We start from the raw sequence: 18,902 nt of genomic DNA, 5'->3' as shown, positions 1-18,902 counted from the left end.
AAAAAGCAAATTCAGCAAGTCTTTCAGAGAGAATATCACAAAGCTACAATGTTAGCAACACTGGTCTCAGTCAAGACGGAGCTTTTAAGAAGTTGGAGTATTTATAAACTGCCACATAAACTGATAAGTCTGTATGATTTTATGCACCATAATTGCTCTTTGCTACATCTCAGGGAACACAGAGGGGAACATGAAGCTTCCCATCAAGCTATTTGTCAGTATAAGAGAACATTTAACAGGAAAATAAAATAGTTAACAACCTTTAAAACAAGCTGAAAACTTTAAAGTAATGGATGTCTTTAAAAACTTCAGGAGTTAGTTCTTTATGGGAAACTCAGAATTGAAAAAAAAAATGTTTGGAGTAAAGTCAAAATGTTATGAGCAGTGCTCTGCAGTAATGACACATATCAGCAGTATTTGTAACCAGAAGAACAATGCGATAACTTTTAATCACAAGGGACCGGGTTTTGTGGGAAGTGCCTAATACACAGACATCCTTTATAGGTTTCCAGTTATGACCTATGTCTAAAAGACATTTTAATGATAACTAAAGAAAGTAGATAGATTGTCTTCCCAGAGTGTTGAAGGTCCTGCTTGTTGTCATCCGCAGCTTCTATAAAGACCAGAGATTTTCAAAGGTACTCTTCTGTCCTGCTATCAGCACGCAATACCACAAGGATGGGACTATCTAAGATAAAGCATGCCAGAGACATGTACTCCTCAGGATTTCCTGTGGGAGTCTGACCAAAAGAAGGCAATATTAATAAATATAAATTCTGGAACATTATTATCACCAGAACTGTGTCATGCAGTTTACCCTTGAATTCTTATAACCCCTCTAGTTTCTCAGGCAGTTCAAACATTTAACTGCGACTGGTAATAGTGTGAGACCTCCCCGCTGGGACAATTGTTTTCAATTACATTAAAGGCTCAAAGGCTGTGATAGACATGCCAAAGCAAGGAGTTTAGCTTGCGGAATGTTTTAACTCTTTGAACTGATGTGGGATCTGGGAGTCCCTGGCTCCTGAAAATCCTTAAAGAATAGATGCAATCTGAAAGCAGATTACTGCCAAAAAAAAATGTAACAGCCCTCCCTTTGAGGATGCTGTTGTCTTTTTTATTTTCACTTTCTTGGAAGTGGTAGTCAGAGAGAGCACAACAAATATGTTTTTTTCTGAAGAAGATGAACTAGGCCACAACTTCAATCAAATATTTAAAGAGAATTCACCTTTGTTTTGTTTTGTTTTGTTTTGAATCTTTGGAGCTATCTTTACTTTCTGTTCTTCTTATTAGGGACATCTCTTGGCAGAGCAATGGAAATACCAGTACTTGGTATTTGAAATATTGCTCTTAGAAGGAAAAAGAAATGAAGAGTAAAATAAAGCTCTTTTAAAAATGCTGATCTTGCAGGCTTTTTGTGTCAAAGGCTGGCACACTGTGCAATGTGGTGTTTATCGTTCTGATTACAGGAATCTACAGGACACCTTGTCTCTCCAAGGTTTGTTTTTCAAAAGTTGCTCTAAATCCTTCATATTGCACAACAATTGGACACACTCTGCTGCTGCATGCTGACAGGTTCATCCAATTGATTGTTGTTTTGGAAACTCAAGAACTCAAAAAAGCATTTGGTTCCATACCAGTCCGTTCTTATATAAGTTTTTATTAAGGTATGGGCAATGGAAGTACTGCAATCTTGCATGCTTTGGGATGGTTGCCACTGGTTACTGCTATGTCGTCTTCCTTTCTAATTCACAGCAAATAATAATAGCAAATAAAAAGTAGTTTGCATCAAGTCATGCTAGTTCAGTGGAGTGGTAGCTTCTTGACTGGAAATATAGCTTAAAAGACAGCTGTGAGTGGGTGGATCAGTCTAATATTGTATCTCAGCTCTGTTGAAAATAACTTTCTTCATCATTTCCTAGGAAAGGACTGATTAAATCTCGGCACAAGTACATTTGCAACATTCTTTGTCTTGCTCATCCCAAATGGAAAGCTAGAGCCTGCCTTTCAGGCAATACGATAGTTTTGTTGTTCAAATTGGACTGTGCTGTTCTTTTTGATGGAATGAGCAGTGGAAAGCAACTAAAAGCTTAGCTGTAAATAAGTATAATATACATAAATGCTTTCAGAAAGGAGCTTTCATGATTTTTGCTTTCACAAAGATCGTATGAACTTTATAAAACATAAACAATACCTCATAATGAAACACTGTTATTTCAAAGTTGACATCACATCTGACTCAAAGGATGACTTTTTGATTGGGATTAAATTCAGTTTATTGGAAGGTTTTAGTATAACTCCTTAGCTATCTAGGACACAAGATAAACATAACAAACATAACATTTATCTTACAACTAAAATGCTGATAAGTAAAACTTAAATAGTTGAGAAATATCTTTCTCTGTTTCTTTAATTCTTTATATTATATATTTGAGAGCATTCTGTGTATAGAAAAGTCACTGTTATACATGTTAAGATGATCGGATCGTCCTCTTATTGTTTACATGAGTTTTTATACAGTGGAAAAAGAAAAAAAAGAGACAAATGTAAAAAATACAGACCCACATGCTCCAGAACCAGCAACTCATGACCTATACCAGATAAACATATTTCTGCATTGACTAGATTTCAGAATAATTCTAGAACATTTCCACTTACTTTGTTTAGAACAGTGATGGAAATAATACCTGGTTTAAATTACTGCGATGGTTAAATATATGCCAGTTACCAAACAGCAACTGTTAATTACAGATCTGTCCAGCCAGTAGCTCTGGCTATCTTATTAATTTTCTGGTTTCCAATCAGGATTTACTTGGCAAGGAAGGGAAGTGTTGGGCAAAAATGACCTTTCATAACCCTGAAGTGTAGCAGATAAATGAATCTTTGCACAATGTGGAACTCAAATGAACACCCCCAGGACCAAGACTGTATTTCTGGATTTGTTCAGTGCTTGTTAATTTATGTTACAGGATTCTAACACTATCAAAATGCAAAAACAAAAGTAAACAAATAATAGTAAAACCCAAAACTACTTTCAAGTATGCAACGATGGTAGTAAAGATTTCCAAATTCTGTATCATCCTGCAGTTTCTGTTCATAGTCTAGGACTGGTTTTAATACTTGCATCCCAGGGAAATTCACATCTCACCTTATCTAATTAGTCAATTGTTATAAAATATAGGTATCAAATGTACTTGCTAAAGCATCTGCTCCTGAATTACTATTAAAATTCTTACACAGCAAGAATAGTATTAAAGAGGTCAATGCCTTAAACCAGTATGTGAAATAATTCCTTCCCTATCCTTTGGCTAAGACAGGCCAAAATGCAACTAAAACTTCTAAAATCTGGGGTTTCTTCAATCAATGGTTTACATGTCTCCTCCCAGGAAAGAGCCTGGTTGGACCTAGATTTCCTAGTGAACTCTTGGAAGAAAAGCTCTCAATTTCATTGTCCAATAGCTATTTATAATTAGTTTCTATGTGTTAAATCTGAAATACAGAATAGAAAGAAAGGCAGAAATTTGCAAGCAAATCAATAGCACATTGGGAATAACAAACTGAATTCATGATAACCTAAAGTAGATAAATCTGCAATTAAGTTCCTCTCTTTCATATGGAATCAACCTGTCTGCAAACAGTGGCTAGCTCAGCACCCAGCTCTCATCCCTGTGTTCAAACCTAATATGATTTACTCAATTTTTTCTTCCTATGCATGCTGAAGTACAAAGGAAAATATCCCATATCTACACAGCATTTAGAAAAGAAGAAAATGACAGCCTGTGACAATCATGGATTTCTGCCCTCTTTGCCATGTATGCTAAAGTGTGGAACCAGACAAAGATGGGTTAAACAGCAGTGGCAGAGATGCAGCTGGTCCATGTTATGCTAAAGGACCAGCTGATGGGCAAAAAGGAGGATTAGAAAATGGAAATAGATGAAACTGGATTGAGAGCTGCCAGAGCAAGTCTGGAGTTTTGTTTAGGGGTTCTTATTTAGGATTTTGTAGGGACTTCGACTGTTGAGGGAAGTTGTTTGTTGGTTCCTGTCAATGCTAGTTTGTTTTATGGTTTTAAATTCCAATAGTTATAAGGGTTAGTACTGCAAAGACAAATTGGCAAGTGTATATTTAGTTATATAACTATGAAGCTGAATCTAAGTAGGATTTCCTAGGTCACAGGAGTAATGATAACAGAGCGGTCTGATGTAGAAAGATTATAGATGTGTGGGACTGATATCCACCAGAACTATGGTGGAAAAATTAAAAATATAGCAAGGGAATCACAGAATTACAGAATCACAGGATGGCCCAGGTTGGAAGGGACCTCAAGGATCATGAATCTCCAACCCCCCTGCCACATGCAGGGCCACCAACCTCCCCATTTAATACTGGACCAGGCTGCCCAGGGCCCCATCCAACCTGGCCTTGAACACCTCTAGGGACGGGGCATCCACAACCTCTCTGGGCAGCCTGTTCCAGCACCTCACCACTCTCTCTGTAAAGAGCTTAAAAGAGAGTCTTAAGGTCTTAAAAGAACTTAAAGAAGGTCTTCAGAGCTGTGCTTAGAGAAGGTTCTAGCTCTCACTCTCTCTTCTGTGTCCTTTCTTATGTCGCTGAAAATTTGACAGGGTCTTAACATCATTCAAGTAACTATTTACCTCTTTAAGTGCCTAACTGTCTCTGAGCTTTTAGGTTGAAAACTTAGTGAGCAATTAAATTGAATAACTATTGGGTTAGTAGTTCTGTAGGTAGAAACCTGTTGGGAACAATTAGTTTTATATATTTTTTCGGGGGGGGTGGGGGGGTGGGGAGAGGGGTTAGGAGGAAATAGTTAAGGTAGAGACATGATGAGAAAGTTTACTTTGCATCACCCCTCGTGTTCTGGTTCATCTATGATCATTCTTCCAAGTATGAACTGTTTGGTTTGCTGAAACCCAGAGTTTTTGAGGAAGGTCTGTACTGTAATTTAATGGCGATACTCTTGACCTGGTTGTACACATGTGAGCCCAGGCCCTTCAAGCTGCTCTCAAAGGGACAAGTAGCAGCTTCTGTGCATGCGTTTCTTCTCGAGTGGGTTTGGAGTTCATGTCAAGCTCTGTGTTGTTACAACCAAAGTCTCTGTGCTGGACTGATGGTTACAGACACTGTACCACTTTGCATGAACAGCATGTTTCTTTTAACATAAATCTTGGTTTGTGGATCTGAATAGATTTGGTGTCCAGACTTGCTGTCCAGAGGTGGAACAGTGGTGGTGCCTGGTTATAGCATCCTTGTCCATCCTGCTGGCCCACTGTTTTATAATATTACTGTGTAGCTGTTGGCCCAGTTATGAGTTATTTCAAAGATGAGACCGGAGTTTCTAGTCCAAGACATGCATCTGTTTAGAATCCTTAAATAAAAAGCTTCAGACCAGATGGAGTTTTTCTCCATCCTGTCATACCACAAAGAGACAGAACGCTCTCTTCATTCTTGCCGAAATTAATCTTTGCTTCAGAGTAGGATTCATAATGCCTTATCTCCTAGAGTTTCTGACCATGCCTGTGCAGGTAGATAAACAGTGTGTGACCCCATTGTTTGGCTTTGTGGCCAACACCTCGCACTGAGTGCTGAACCCTCTTACCCTCCAAACAGGGTAGTTGGGAGTGCTCTCTGATGTGCTGAATTCCAAGTGACCTCCAAGAAGAGAGTGTAATTTAACTGTGCCAGGCCCCCCAGAATGGCCAGGAACGGTCCTAACAGCAGCCTAGGTGATTGGACTCAGATGCAGGAACAGCTGCTGGCACTAATTTGCTCATATAGATATGGCTACATAATTGAGAGCGCAGACTGTGGAGCTGGTACCAGCTTCTTAACCTGGCATAGATTGATTTATAACTCAAATGTGCAACTTCAGTGTAAATGAGGCTGACTGTTTTAGCCTTTTGCTTGCAGCAGAAGTGGCGTCTGCTGCTACACCAAGCTTTTTGGTTCTGGGTCTATGATTGCTAGCACTGGCAATGTCATTGGAATGGAGGGCACTGATACAGACCACACATCCATAGGCAGCTACCTGCTTGCGGCATGCTAATGTGGACAGTCACAGCTGACAAATGTCCTGGACTCACATGCCCTCTCCTAAACACAGTTTTGGAGAGGTGAAAGTAATGAGACTGTACTTTAAATCCATCTGGAGTTTATATCCAAATTCCCTCTTACTCTTGGTGTAATAACTTGGTATTTATTACAGTCCTAATAGACCTATTCTGTGTCTTCCTCATGAAAGAACATTACACTACATAACAGTGCTAGCAGGGGGATGTTGTCCTCCTCTACCTCTGTTACTCTTAGTCATTCTTCAGTTCACTCTTTGGGACTGCACTTACCATTTTCCCACAGGACAGCATTTAATTGCTCCTTGACTGACCTTCTGCCTTGTCCCAACAACTTTGCCCCTGAGGTCATTTCACCAATTCATTATTCTCAGAGAAGGAGGAAAAAAAGCCCCTCTTAATGTCTAAGCTTCTCTTCCTATTATTTCAGGGTTGATTAAAAGAGAATGATTTAGAGTTATTAACTGCCACCTTTTAAATATCAGGTAGCAAGGCACTCCCTAAAAATACAGGCTTGAGGACTCCCCTTTCCCCCATCTTTCTGTTCTGAGAAACTCTAGCTTTTACACCCAGGAATAGGAGAAACTCGATTTCTAACAGCAACTTACATATCATGCTGGGTCATTAAGCATTATTGTCTTCCACACTGCATCATTTGCTTTGTGAATGGTGGTACAGTCAACTCAGATCTGTGCTCTCTATAAGAAAATAGTAACATTTTGTGAGACATCACATTCCTGAATGTTCAGAACCATTAGTTTATCATGCAGATTATTGATGCTTAGAGCACTCTACTGTAAGGTGATTGTGGCCTGTGCTCTAAGAGCATTTATTAACCAGCCATGAGGGGAAAAAAGGATAGTCTTGGGTAAAGGAATCATTTAATCATTTGCACGAGTGCTCCTCCGCAAAGCCACAAGGTCACCTACTTTTCCTTCTCATGCACTCCTCTCCTGTCCCCTGGCTTTGTGCTTGGGAAGCAGCTACACTGTCATGGTGTTGCAGTAGCTCATTAATCCTTCATAAAACATTTGTAAAATAAGCATGTAATATCAAGCAGGACCAGAGCAAACCACCTAAAACATTAATATTTTATATGCAATCTCTTTTTTTGTGCAGCACTGCTGTTCACTTGTTTAGTGGTATGGTATCAGTTGTTTTTTGTTTGTTTGTTTGTTTTGTTTTAGTGAATTTTGTTTCCAACTTTAGTCATTTGTGCAGCTTTCCTTCTACAAATTCATCACTCATCAGAAGTTTCAAGGCAATATTTGTAAAAGGTCTTCAAAATAATGATGAATTGCTAAAACGAGCATTGAAAAATAAATAAATCTAGTAACTATTCATCAAAATTACAAATTACAAGTGTATTTCCTCCAGCTAATATGTAGAACACTTCACCCTGGCATAGATAAATCATGAATTAGCCAAAGAATTAGTTAAGGCTTCCAGTTTCTATTAGGTCAGCTTACTGAGGCTGGTTTTCTGAAGAAAGGATGTAGAGGTCATTTCTTTTTTAAATGATAACTGAAATTGAGGGTGAAAATACTAGTAAAAAAATGTATTTTTCATTGCCCTATGGTGAGAGAGGATCTGAAACTGTTCAGTAGTTTCTTTCTTCGGTGCAAACAGAAGATCCAGAAAAGGAAAAAGGAAAGATTTCTCTCAAGTGCAGGGCTACAATTCATAAGAAAAACAGCTTCCTGTGCACACGTGAGCAGGGTAGAGATTTACACTAAAACAAACAACAAAGTAAGGTCTCGCATGCAAAGTACTGACAAGGCTGCAGACACTGGTTTTAAAAATTTCATCCTGAGTATCCAGTGTCTCCCTAAAGGACGTGCAGTAGGAGGAAGTGTTGAGGTTAAGAACTCAGCAAGATTGGACAGATAGTCTAAAGGTTTGGGCAGAGAGTCTGAAATTAATTATCAGAGTGTATCCCACTGGGCACACCAAACATCCTACAAACACTGGTGCAGTTCGGAACTGCAGGAATGAGTGTGGTGAATCAAGAGACGTCTCCTCCTATGGGCGCATGCAGGATGAGGGATAAAAAAGGAAATAACTATAGCTATTCTGTAAATTGGTTAGAAACATACATTGCTTCTATTTTTAAGTATCTCCAAAGTAGTAAAAGTGATCAGACTCTCAAATATAATGCGTCTTCCTTGAGTAAGACCTATTTTCAGTCAACTCCAAGAATATCTCTTAAGCTGAATAACCAAAGCACCTCAAATTTCTATCCATTTCTTAATAATCAAACAGAAATGTGCACTTACACACATGTACACCAATACCCCTTAATGACTAACAGTGAGGAAAAACACAGTGAAATAGAGAACCCATAGTGAAAAAAAGCTTTAGGCCGATGAAGCAAAAATAAAAGTGAAACAATTTTGCATTTCAGAAAATGCTTTGATTAACATAAATGAACCTGTTCAAAAGGATTTGAGAAGTGACTCAGTGAAAAATGAATTAACTGCCATAAGATCTTACAGCGAGGTTACCCAGCACTGGAAGCAGATGTTGTCTTGAGCAACAGAGATTGGGTGCAAATCCAGCAATGAGCACATGCAATGTACTTGATTCTCAACACCTGACTCAGATCCTTTCAGTTTTGTGTGTTTCTGCCTTCCTCCTGCCATTGCTTGTGATGTTTTTAATTTACATTACCATTTTACAAGTTTAAAAAGGCAATTATACCTCAGTGCTGTGGTGGTATAGGAAATATCAATTAAAGAAAAATATTGCAAAAAAAATGAAATGACTCTCCTGTACTCTGTGTTGCACACAGGCTTCAGATCACCTGAGCTTTATTCCTGCAGATGCTTTTCACAAGAATCATAGAGTACAAGGGTACATATAAGTGTAGCCCTGCTGAATGCAGTGGAATAGCTGCTGAACAAAATGGAAGATGGTAAGTATATTAATTTGTAGGACTTAGGTCTAATGTCAGAGAGCCCTTCTGCAGTCACAAACCTGAAAAACTAATGGAAAATATCTTCATATCACATTTGTTCAGGTTTGTGAATTGCAAGCCACTTAGATTGTTTCTTTTGCAACAGCCTGCCAATTTGTTGTCATTCTTGTAAAGACTTTTCATCTGAAAGTTCAGTTTTGCAAGTACAAGATGTGGGAGCTAAGATGATATATTGAGGCATATAAGTAATCAGGAAAAAATGCAGTTCAGCCCATGTATTCTTGGGAAATATGTATAAATATTTACAAATTATAGAGTTAAATCCAACTCATTTTGTAAATGAAGGGATATTCTGCCTTTTTTTTTTTTTATGGGAAACATCAAAATCCAGGAAGCATGAGAGAAAAAGACATGAAATCTTTTCCAAGAGACATTCATAAACTCTCATAAAATCAAACATCATGCAGACTTCAACCTTTTTCCTATTTTCATTGTGTGCACGCCTACACATCTGTGCGATTGTGGAAGAACTTTCATACAAGGACTTTTTTTCTTTTCATTTACCAGTTACTTTTGTAAACAACTTAAAGAGATTGGTGAGGGACTGCTCTGTAGAAATGATAGCACATCTGCAGCACAGGCAGTAAAAGTCAACAATTAATTAATTGTTAAGGGCTCCGTTCATGCAAACGTTTGGCTCTGCAGTTCCTGCATGATTCATGGTTTGTGATCCCTGGTTCCCAGAGAATTCAGTCTGGTCCTTCATTTCAACCCTTCCCCTGTTCCCCACTTCACCCTTCCCTGCCCACATCCAGTTGCAGAAAGGCTGAGCCACATTCCTAATAGCATAACAGTGCTTTATGGCAAACAGCCCACCCGTGCATCATGTAGCCCCTCTGAGCACATAGAGGGAACATGGGCAATGCTTTGCAGAAGCCTATCAGATAGCCTTTCTTGGCTGGTGCCAGTAATTGACTGATAGGGGAACCCTTGAAAAACAAACAAGATACACACGGAAGCATACGCAATCATCTCACGTGTATCTGGATTTTCACAGATTAGATTTTAAGCCTGTGGTGTAAAACAGTGGCTGCTAGTTGTAGAAAGCAGATTTTATATCAACCTGTATGAAGTTTCTTCTGGCAGCCTGGAAGGCATGGCACATCCAGGTGGATTTGAGGCTCCACATAAGAAACAGCACAGTGCTTTGCTACAGTTGCCACTTAGAGCAAGATAGTCTTCCGTTCTACTGTCTTCCATTGCATATAGGATCAGTATATTTACACATTTACACTACTAAATTTGTAGTGCACATAGATGAAAATTTGTAACTCTTAGGTAACTTCTTGGGATGTTTCTTAAGATGCTTCTTAAGTAGAGGGTGCCAAGAAATTGCAGCAACACTCTGGAGTTAAAACACTTTTTACTCACTAATATTTTTATTCTTAATAACTCTCAAAGCTTCCTTTGAGTACAATTGCTAGACACTTATAATGTTCTGCTAAGTAACTAAGTACCTACCAGTGAATATATAAAGTAGTCACTGAAGAAACAAAATGTAAAACCATAAACAAGCCTTGAACAAACAAGAAATAATCAATGCATGATGATAAAGGGAACCAAAACATCTCTGGCATCTCAGCCAGAAAATTTCTACAGATGTGTTCTGATGTATGATAAGAAGAAATAACATTTTGTAATCACAGACCCTCAGTAAAGTCTCTGCCTTCCATTCTTGTTAAGTCACTTGGAGGGACAGATAGTTTTTCCTCCCCCTAGTGAATTGGTTTGGGTGCTTTGGTTTTTTTTTCTCTTCTCCCCATTCCCCTTTTTTCTTTCTTTCCCTCTTTTTTTTTTTTTTTCCTTTCATTTTTTCTTCCCCCAGTTTCTATTATTGTGGGTGGAATCATTATCTGATTCAGTTTTGAGAATGAAGTGATGGAGGAAAAACTGTGCTATTTCATGCTTCTTTCAGGTACTTAGATTTAGGCTTCTTCCAAAAGTAGCTGTATAATGTAATTGCAACCCAAGTTAGATACTGCTGATTGGGTAGACTTGTTGGTTTATCTATTTCTTCTTGAATTTCTGTCTGAAACAAAGAGTCCAGTGAAAATATTGATTAAAAATATTTCAGAGATGAAAAATTTCTTCTCACCGTTTCTTCAGATATTCTTTCAGGCTTAGTTTGCAATTTATATCTGGTTGGCAAATTTCTACATCTTTTACATCTATGGATGACAGCAAGCTGCCAATAAGTCAAGCAGTCTGCTGTAGGTTTCCAGGAGTAAATAGCTTCAGAAGGCATTATTTTAATTCAACTAGTCACTTCTCAACTAAGTGGAAGGTTGCTAGATGAAGATTCACTGCAGTGATCTTTTAAGGGAAAAAAAAAAAACATCAGAAAAAATGAAAGCTGTCTTGTTTCATTGGTGAGACATAAACAGAACTGGCTATGGGTGCTCTACCTCTTCCGCCATATCAACATTTTGCTTATGGCAAGACACACAGGAAGTCACTTTAAAATAAAAAAAAATACCTGTCTACTTGCTGCAAAGATCATTTGTCAAGAGAAGAATGCTGTGGAGGGAAACTCTGACCTCTAAACCTGCAACAACAACAAAAGCCAGTGTTTTAAAAAGTTATTTTGAAGCCTAAATAAACCTTGACAGACTCCCCTTAAGCTTCTTTTCCAGTGATTAATTTTCATCTAGGGAAATATTGACTCTGGGAGAAAATGAAAATATTTCCATCTTTCTCTCTAACACTGCATTATAAGATCATCTGACCTGCTAGATAGAGTGGAAAATCACTATCAGTCTTGATGTTATTAGATGGATCAGGTTTCACATCTCTTTCCCTCTGTTTTTCTTTGCTTCCCCTGTATCAGCACATGATCCTTCCCCACTCCCTTCCCTTCAGCCTGGCTGGAGGAGGCAGAGCCCTCCACGCTCACAGCGCTTCAGTGACTGCCCTTTATGTGGGATTATTGTGAGCATGCAATGGCATGGGAGCTCATGGAAGGCCATGAGGAAAAAAATCTGCAGCGCTCAAGACATTAAATGGACATGGTTATCATTACTTTTGTGCTGCCTTTATGTCCTCTCCCTGAGGTCCATTTCAAAATTGTGGCCATTTGTCTTGTCAACCACACACTCTTGACATTTCCTTACAGATCTTCTCTTGTGGGTTTTCTGAGAAGCTACAAACGCTGTAGGAATCTTTCAGTGGTTTTCTGATCACATAATACCTGCGAAAGATTTAATGGGAGGCTAAATAAATAGCCTAACATAACCATTTATTGTACTGCTCAGTCTTCTTCATGAGGGAACCCATCTGAATTTCCCAGAATGAGTACAGCCATCACTGAAAGCATGTGTACATGTGTATTTATTTGTGCGCATATCTTATTTCTTGTTTGGCCTCACAGACAGCAAGAAAAAAAATCCCATCTTCTCTAGTAAATGAATGTTCAATCCATGCAGTTTCCAAAAGAATTAGCCAACTGAAATAAGAAGAGGAATTAAAAAAAAAAAAAAATCTAGCTCAGCTCTGTGTCAAAAAAGATACAGAGATAACATCAATCAGCCCCACAGGATCCACTGCAAATTGTCCTTGGAAGGACACAGAACATAAGTTGCTCGTAGTTCATTGCTGTAGTAACACTGGCTGTAAACTACCGTACATCACTGCCCTGGGGTTTACCTCACTATGTTCCTTCCCATGGAAAGGGCAGAATTGTTTGGTTTTGCCTGAATTAGAAGAAAAGCTGAGAAAAGTTAAGGTTTCTTGTATAAGCAAAAGGTGCTAGTGGTCACTAGGTACGTCCCAAATGCATAATACAGTCATTCTTTCACAGCACATACAATTAACATCCAATTGAGTTCATATGAAGATACATACATAGGAAAATAAGTACTCTTAATACTCTTCTATTACAGAATCTTCTCACTGATTGAAGGGCTGACTTCCTTTCATGCCTGTAAGCTGAAACAAGACTTCCCAACGCTCACTTTCTTACCAGATTAAGTTCTTTAAGGTAGGACACCATTTACCAAATCTTTCCTTTGAGGAATTTTTTAATTGACTCCGCTGTAAAAATCTGTTCCTAAGCTTTCTCTTTTAACGTATACATGTTACAATTGAATGATTCTGGCTCTTTCAAAATATTTTACATAGTTTTCTATAGATTACTTTATAATGACATATTTATTGTATTTTTGTTTGTCACGGCATGTAATTTCTAGATAAAGTAATGTTATAATCACAATATAATTGTGTATAATCAATAGATATCAAGATGTTATAATCACAATATAATCAAGAGAATTAGGCAAAGTAGACAACGATCACAAAAGAGAATAAGTGGAAGAGCTTACCCTTCGGCTGAGCTCACCACAAAACACCAAAAGAGGTGATCTCCAGAAGAGATCCTTCCCCTCTGGTAGCCAGCTCTTAAATAGGTCTAGGAGGGGTGCAGCCAGGCTCCACCCCCTTCTAGCAGCACAGGTGAATTGCCTTCACCTGTGCTCCTCTGGCTGACTCATGGCTCGCCTCAGGTGATCAATCAGAGGTTCAGGCCGTGACTCAGCAGTTCCCATACATGTAACAATCTTGGCTCATTCAAGAATAAACGAAAAATGGATTGGATTTCCTGTGCTGTTCCTATAGTAGGTAAAAATGATAGCCACACACTGAGAGGTGAAAGTAAAAAATCTACTTTATTGAGAAGTCCTTGACTCAGATCTGTTAATCAAAATGCTGATGTGCCAATTTATAGACCCTGCCCTGAAGATGCCAAGTCTGTTAACTAGAAGAAAGATGAAATGAAAAGTTCACACTTTCTTGGTGTACAGAAATATATATTTTATCAATATTCTGCTGGCAGCTCCTGATGATTTAGCTTGTACAATGTGTGAGGATGCATTCATGAAGAGTTAATGAACTTGACAAGACTGAGGAAATATTTGTTTAGAATTGCAAACACACCATAACCCAAGGGGTTTTAGGCCTATTAGGCCAGTTCAGTCCTATTAGCAAGACTAAGTCAAGAGCATATATGTTGAATAGCCCCACGCCTTGTCATCCTTCTCAGAATCCCTGCTTCCACTATGCTCACTCCCCTCACTTCAGGGGTCCCCAAAGATTATTCCAGAAAGGCATTCCTTTGTCTTTGGACTTATTATTCACATGTGTCTAATTATGTTATTTCCCTTTGAAGGCAGGGGTAGTTCACCCTCTTCCTCACCGTGCCCCCTCCCCCGAGAAAACACTGACAGAACTGTCCTGACCTCTCCTATGAATAGCAAAAGGCACAATCCCTACAATCCCTTCTGCCTCCTGACATCACTCTACCAGTTTTCAGTGTTTTAAATTCTGAATGAATACGATCTAACAACTTTCAGAAACCAGATACTTTTAGAGCTTTTCAGCCATCATCTCAATTCACTTCAAAGCTTTATCACTTGCATTTACAACAACAGCTTCTTTTTCCCAGTGAGTTTTTCCCTTTTCTCTGGAAGAAAATGGAGACTCCTCAGAAGAATACTGCTCTCCAACTGATTCCCTCATCATACCTCATTTTTGCCCTTACATTGATTAGCTGAGGGAGAACTGTTTCATGTAAAACCAACTACCACAAAGTCAACTTTTTTTTTTGGCAAAGATTTCCACGTAACACATGACATGACTGACCATAGCTTGGGGGGTTTTCAAGATGAGATGAGAAAAAGAGAAAGGCAGTCTTGCCAAACTCTACCAGGAATCTGAAAGGAAAAGGAGTTTCCTTTGTAATAAGGGAATCATATCATGCCTTCTACAGATGATCACTCTGTTTAATTAATAGGGGATTGAGGTCTACTCAAACCAAAATGAACAGCACATATGAGGAAATACTCAGAGATGGGATGCTGAACAGGCAGAAATCAGCACACGTCCACTGGAGGTAATAAAATGATTTATGTCAGGCCTGGATGCAGAATTAGAACAGAGGATTCAGAACTGAGATTTACTACTGAAAATTGACACTTTTGTGGAGAATAGGGAGAAAGCCTGCCAAATAATTCATGGAAGAAGATTGGGATAGCTTAGTTCCTGGGCAGATCCAAACTACACACGTTGTGAAGTTTCAGTTGCACTAAATTCTGTAGCTTTACTTCTCCCATTCCCAAATATAAAAATGCAGCAATGATGCTTACTGTTAATAAAGAACTTACATGTTGATAGCATTTGACAACTGATTTATCCTCACATTATCTTGCCATCTCAAAATCTGGGGCTTTGTTAAGTGAATTGCCTTAGAGGACCACACAGCAATAAGATTGGTTAGCAATGAGATGTTTCTTCTTCTAGAACTAATGCCCCAAACCATTCCTTTTTCGAAGGTATCACATGCATAGGCAAGCCCAGCTTTGTTTGTTTGCACAGCTGTAGAAGATTCAGTAAGCACCTGGTATGGAAAAGTAAGAGTAACATAGTGTTTCTTGCATGCTTATTGCCATCTCATGTTTATTGAAATATTCTGTTTTTTGTGTAAAAATAAATAGGCACCTTTTGTTCGGAGAATTAAACAGCATTTTTTCATTGCACTGTTGGAAAAAGAGCACTTATAACTGGAGTAAACAGATAGGACCTAGAAAACAGAATCTCTTCTATATATCAGTGCTGATGACACATTTCTGAGAAACAGCGGTCTTCAAGCTAAGTACAGATGGGGAGCTATTGCTCTGTCTTCTGAAAGTTAAAACCTGCTGCTTGTGTTCCCTCTTCATTCCATATCTCCTTGTAATCTGTTCAGCTCCTGTCTTTATTTCTTTATGGCCAGCTGGCCTTCCTTCTCTGCCTCCGTTTCATGCATATAGAGCAGTCACACTGAAAAATGTGTTTTCCCTTAAGGAGTAAGTGAAGTACCTTAGAATTAAACTCCAATATTTACAGTCTACAGAGAAATTTCTGCTCAAGAGTAGAGCATAGTCTTTCCTCCTTTCTCCATAGGCATCTTGCTTTCAGAGAATTTTTTGCATCTTCAGATCTGCATCTGCAGAAGCTGCTGGAACTCAGATGATGTCATTTTGTTTTCCAGATAGTTTGCCACAAATTCTTCACATACAGTCTATGCACTGTGTTTTCTGAAAAACTGCTTTGGAATTTGTAGTGTTATTATATGGATACATGGACCGTGTTGTGCATTCAAGGGCTCCATACAGAAATAAGAGCTTTTTTGCTTTTTTTTTTTTTTTTTTTTGTGCAGTTAAACATAAAAAAGGCTTTTGTAGATGCAAAATACTACTTACTCCTTCACTTATTCAACAAGAGGAGCAGAATGAAACTGTGACAAAAAAAGTTAATTTTTCATTCCTGCTAAGGTGTGTAAGCATTATGGCATAAAAGGAAGTGAAGAAGAACTTAGAGAAGAAAAACTCAGGCTGTTAAAAAGACCCCTAGTGTCCGTGCTGCCGCTAAGTTGCCCAAAATGACTACTTAACAACAACAACAACAAAGGTCTATAAATATCTAAGGTGTGGGGGGCAGAATGGCGAGGCCAGACTGTTTTCAGTGGTGAGTGGAGACAGGACAAGGGGAAACGGCCGGAAACTGCAGCATAGGAAGTTCCGCACAAATGTGCGAAGGAACTTCTTTACAGTGAGGTGATGGAGCACTGGAACAGGCTGCCCAGGGAGGTGGTGGAGTCTCCTTCTCTGGAGATGTTCAAGACCTGCCTGGATGCCGACCTGTGCGACCTGCTGTAGGGAACCTGCTTTGGCAGGGGGGTTGGACTCGATGATCTCTGGAGGTCCCTTCCAACCCCTACAATTCTGTGATTCTGTGATTCTTTGAAAGAAGGAAAAGAAGAAAAGCAAGCCTCCCATTTCCTCATAATTTTAAATAAAACACAATAGTGGTGGGAAGCTTGGTGTTCAATGAAACAGTGACAGAATGACAGCACTGCTGACTTGTGCTATCAAGGACACAGCTGTAGAGGGGGCTGGGGATATTCCTTGGTGCTACAAGTCTGTGCAGGCAGGGCAACAGAAGGTCTGAACAAGAAAATGAGAGGACAAAGTACAGCATTGCAGTGTTTGCTGACCACCCTCTGTGCATGGAATGAAGGGTGAGCAATCTGTATACCAAAGGAACAGACAGAGGAAAGCTGAGCAGTCTTCTGAAGAGTAAGAGGATGGGATTCTTCTCCTTCTCTTAGTAGAAGAGGAAGTGCAGGGGAAAGCAGAGGGAGCATCCATGGAAGATGAACATTAAAAACCTAGGGGGTGTCACACAAGAGGCATAAAGTTAAGAATGGGTCAGAGCTTAAAAAAGGGAAATGGGGATTCTTGAAGCTGACAGGCTTTAAGGAGGAGACAATTATGCTGGCTGAGCCGCCTTGACCCTAGAGGTGAGCCCACAGTTGTCAGCATGTTCTCTCCCAATGCAGCTCCTTCAGCTAGGCCTCTGTTTACTACTTTCTAAAACCATAAGGAACCTGAACTATGCGATTTCTACTTGCTAATTTAACCACACTGGGTTCACAGAAAGCATTTTGTACGAGGGACGTGACCTGGCTTGTTAGCACCATATGTTGTAAGATACAGAAAAGGATCTTTCATACTTCAGAAGTCTTGTTTCTCAATTGCCGTCTCTTACTTTTTAACTTCTTTGCCGTTTTGAATGGATTTCAAAACAAATCAACAGACACATAGAGTCTTTGGTTATTTTTGGCCGGAGTTGGATAAATGAATAGTCCAGAAAGTTTCTGACATTGTGCCAAATGTCTATGTGCCTAAAGTTTAAGAGTCACGTTTTCCAGGAAACCTTGAAGTTTGCCGAGATTTATGCTTTTGATATTGTCATCCATTACTGTATTCAAAGGAGTTGTCTGCACAGGGGTTGATAGAGGGCAGTCAAACCTTTTGCACTGAACAAATTATATCATTAGGTGTCTGCCTGTGGGTCAACTTGTTCTCAAGCCCCAAAAACTAAACACAGCTGAGATCTAAATCCCCTGACAAATGAAGGCTGCGAGCAAGGATCATGAATAACATATGGCAAAAGGAATTTCCAAACACTGTGCTGCCATACAATATACACCTGATAAATGGTTGTCTACAATGATGCTGTTGAAAAAGGCACTTGATGCAAGCCTCATGCATGGCAGAGAGACATTAACAGAACTTAACAAGATGTTTGGAAGCTGACAAGGCATTTATCCAAATGTGTTGTCTGGTCCTCCCTTCCTTCATGTAAGGACAGCATCTTTATTTTCTTGTACATGGGAACAAAGAGCCATAAGAATTTGACTTACCATGTCAGAAGCTTGTGGGGCAAGCTTAATAATAAAAGACATAATAAAAGATAATAATAAATAAAATAAATAAAATAATAATTAATAATAAAAGATAATAAAAAGACATAGTAAAGGAAAAGATGAAGGAAAGAACAGCAAAATATTGTTTGGGATTAATTTTTAGGTGTATTTGTACGCACAAAAAAAAAGTCATAATTTCATTTTGTCCAGTAAAATAAAAAAATGAGCTCTTTCCCTGGATATATAAAACACAACTAATTCTGGGATGAACTCAAAATTAAGCAGCATGCAAAACAACTGGTTGTGGCAAAATGAAATTATAAAGTAGTTCATCCAGACCTGTCCAGGTAGCATCATAGCCCCAAAAATGAGAAGCGTTACGCAAAATTTGTCCAGGATTCTACAGCACATCTCAGAAAACAGAAGCCTGTTGACCAGAGATAGGTTTATATCCTAGTTGCAATGGATACATGGATATTATGTTATTTTTGTTTACTTATTTACTTATTTGCTTTGTTAAATATTTCAGGATTTATTAGTAACCCGAGGTCTTCCATGGAGTTCTCTCACTGAACAGTGAGAGCTCCTCTGCGGCATAAT

At 38.9% G+C, this 18,902-nt stretch overlaps 1 long non-coding RNA gene across 1 annotated transcript; it reads right to left on the bottom strand.

Moving 5' to 3' along the window:
• Positions 1-10,263: 10,263 nt before the first annotated feature.
• Positions 10,264-13,439, bottom strand: LOC125689372 (uncharacterized). Its single transcript, XR_007375227.1, has 3 exons — positions 13,381-13,439; positions 11,541-11,609; positions 10,264-11,377 (listed from the first exon to the last, which is right to left on the bottom strand). It is a non-coding gene; the product is annotated as an uncharacterized LOC125689372 (long non-coding RNA).
• Between the last annotated feature and the right edge of the window lie 5,463 nt (positions 13,440-18,902).

Source organism: Lagopus muta, chromosome 2 (assembly GCF_023343835.1).
Source record: "Lagopus muta isolate bLagMut1 chromosome 2, bLagMut1 primary, whole genome shotgun sequence".
NCBI classification, from domain to species: domain Eukaryota; kingdom Metazoa; phylum Chordata; class Aves; order Galliformes; family Phasianidae; genus Lagopus; species Lagopus muta.
Note: the sequence above shows the minus strand (reverse complement) of the source record. Positions and strands in the feature narration are given on the sequence as shown.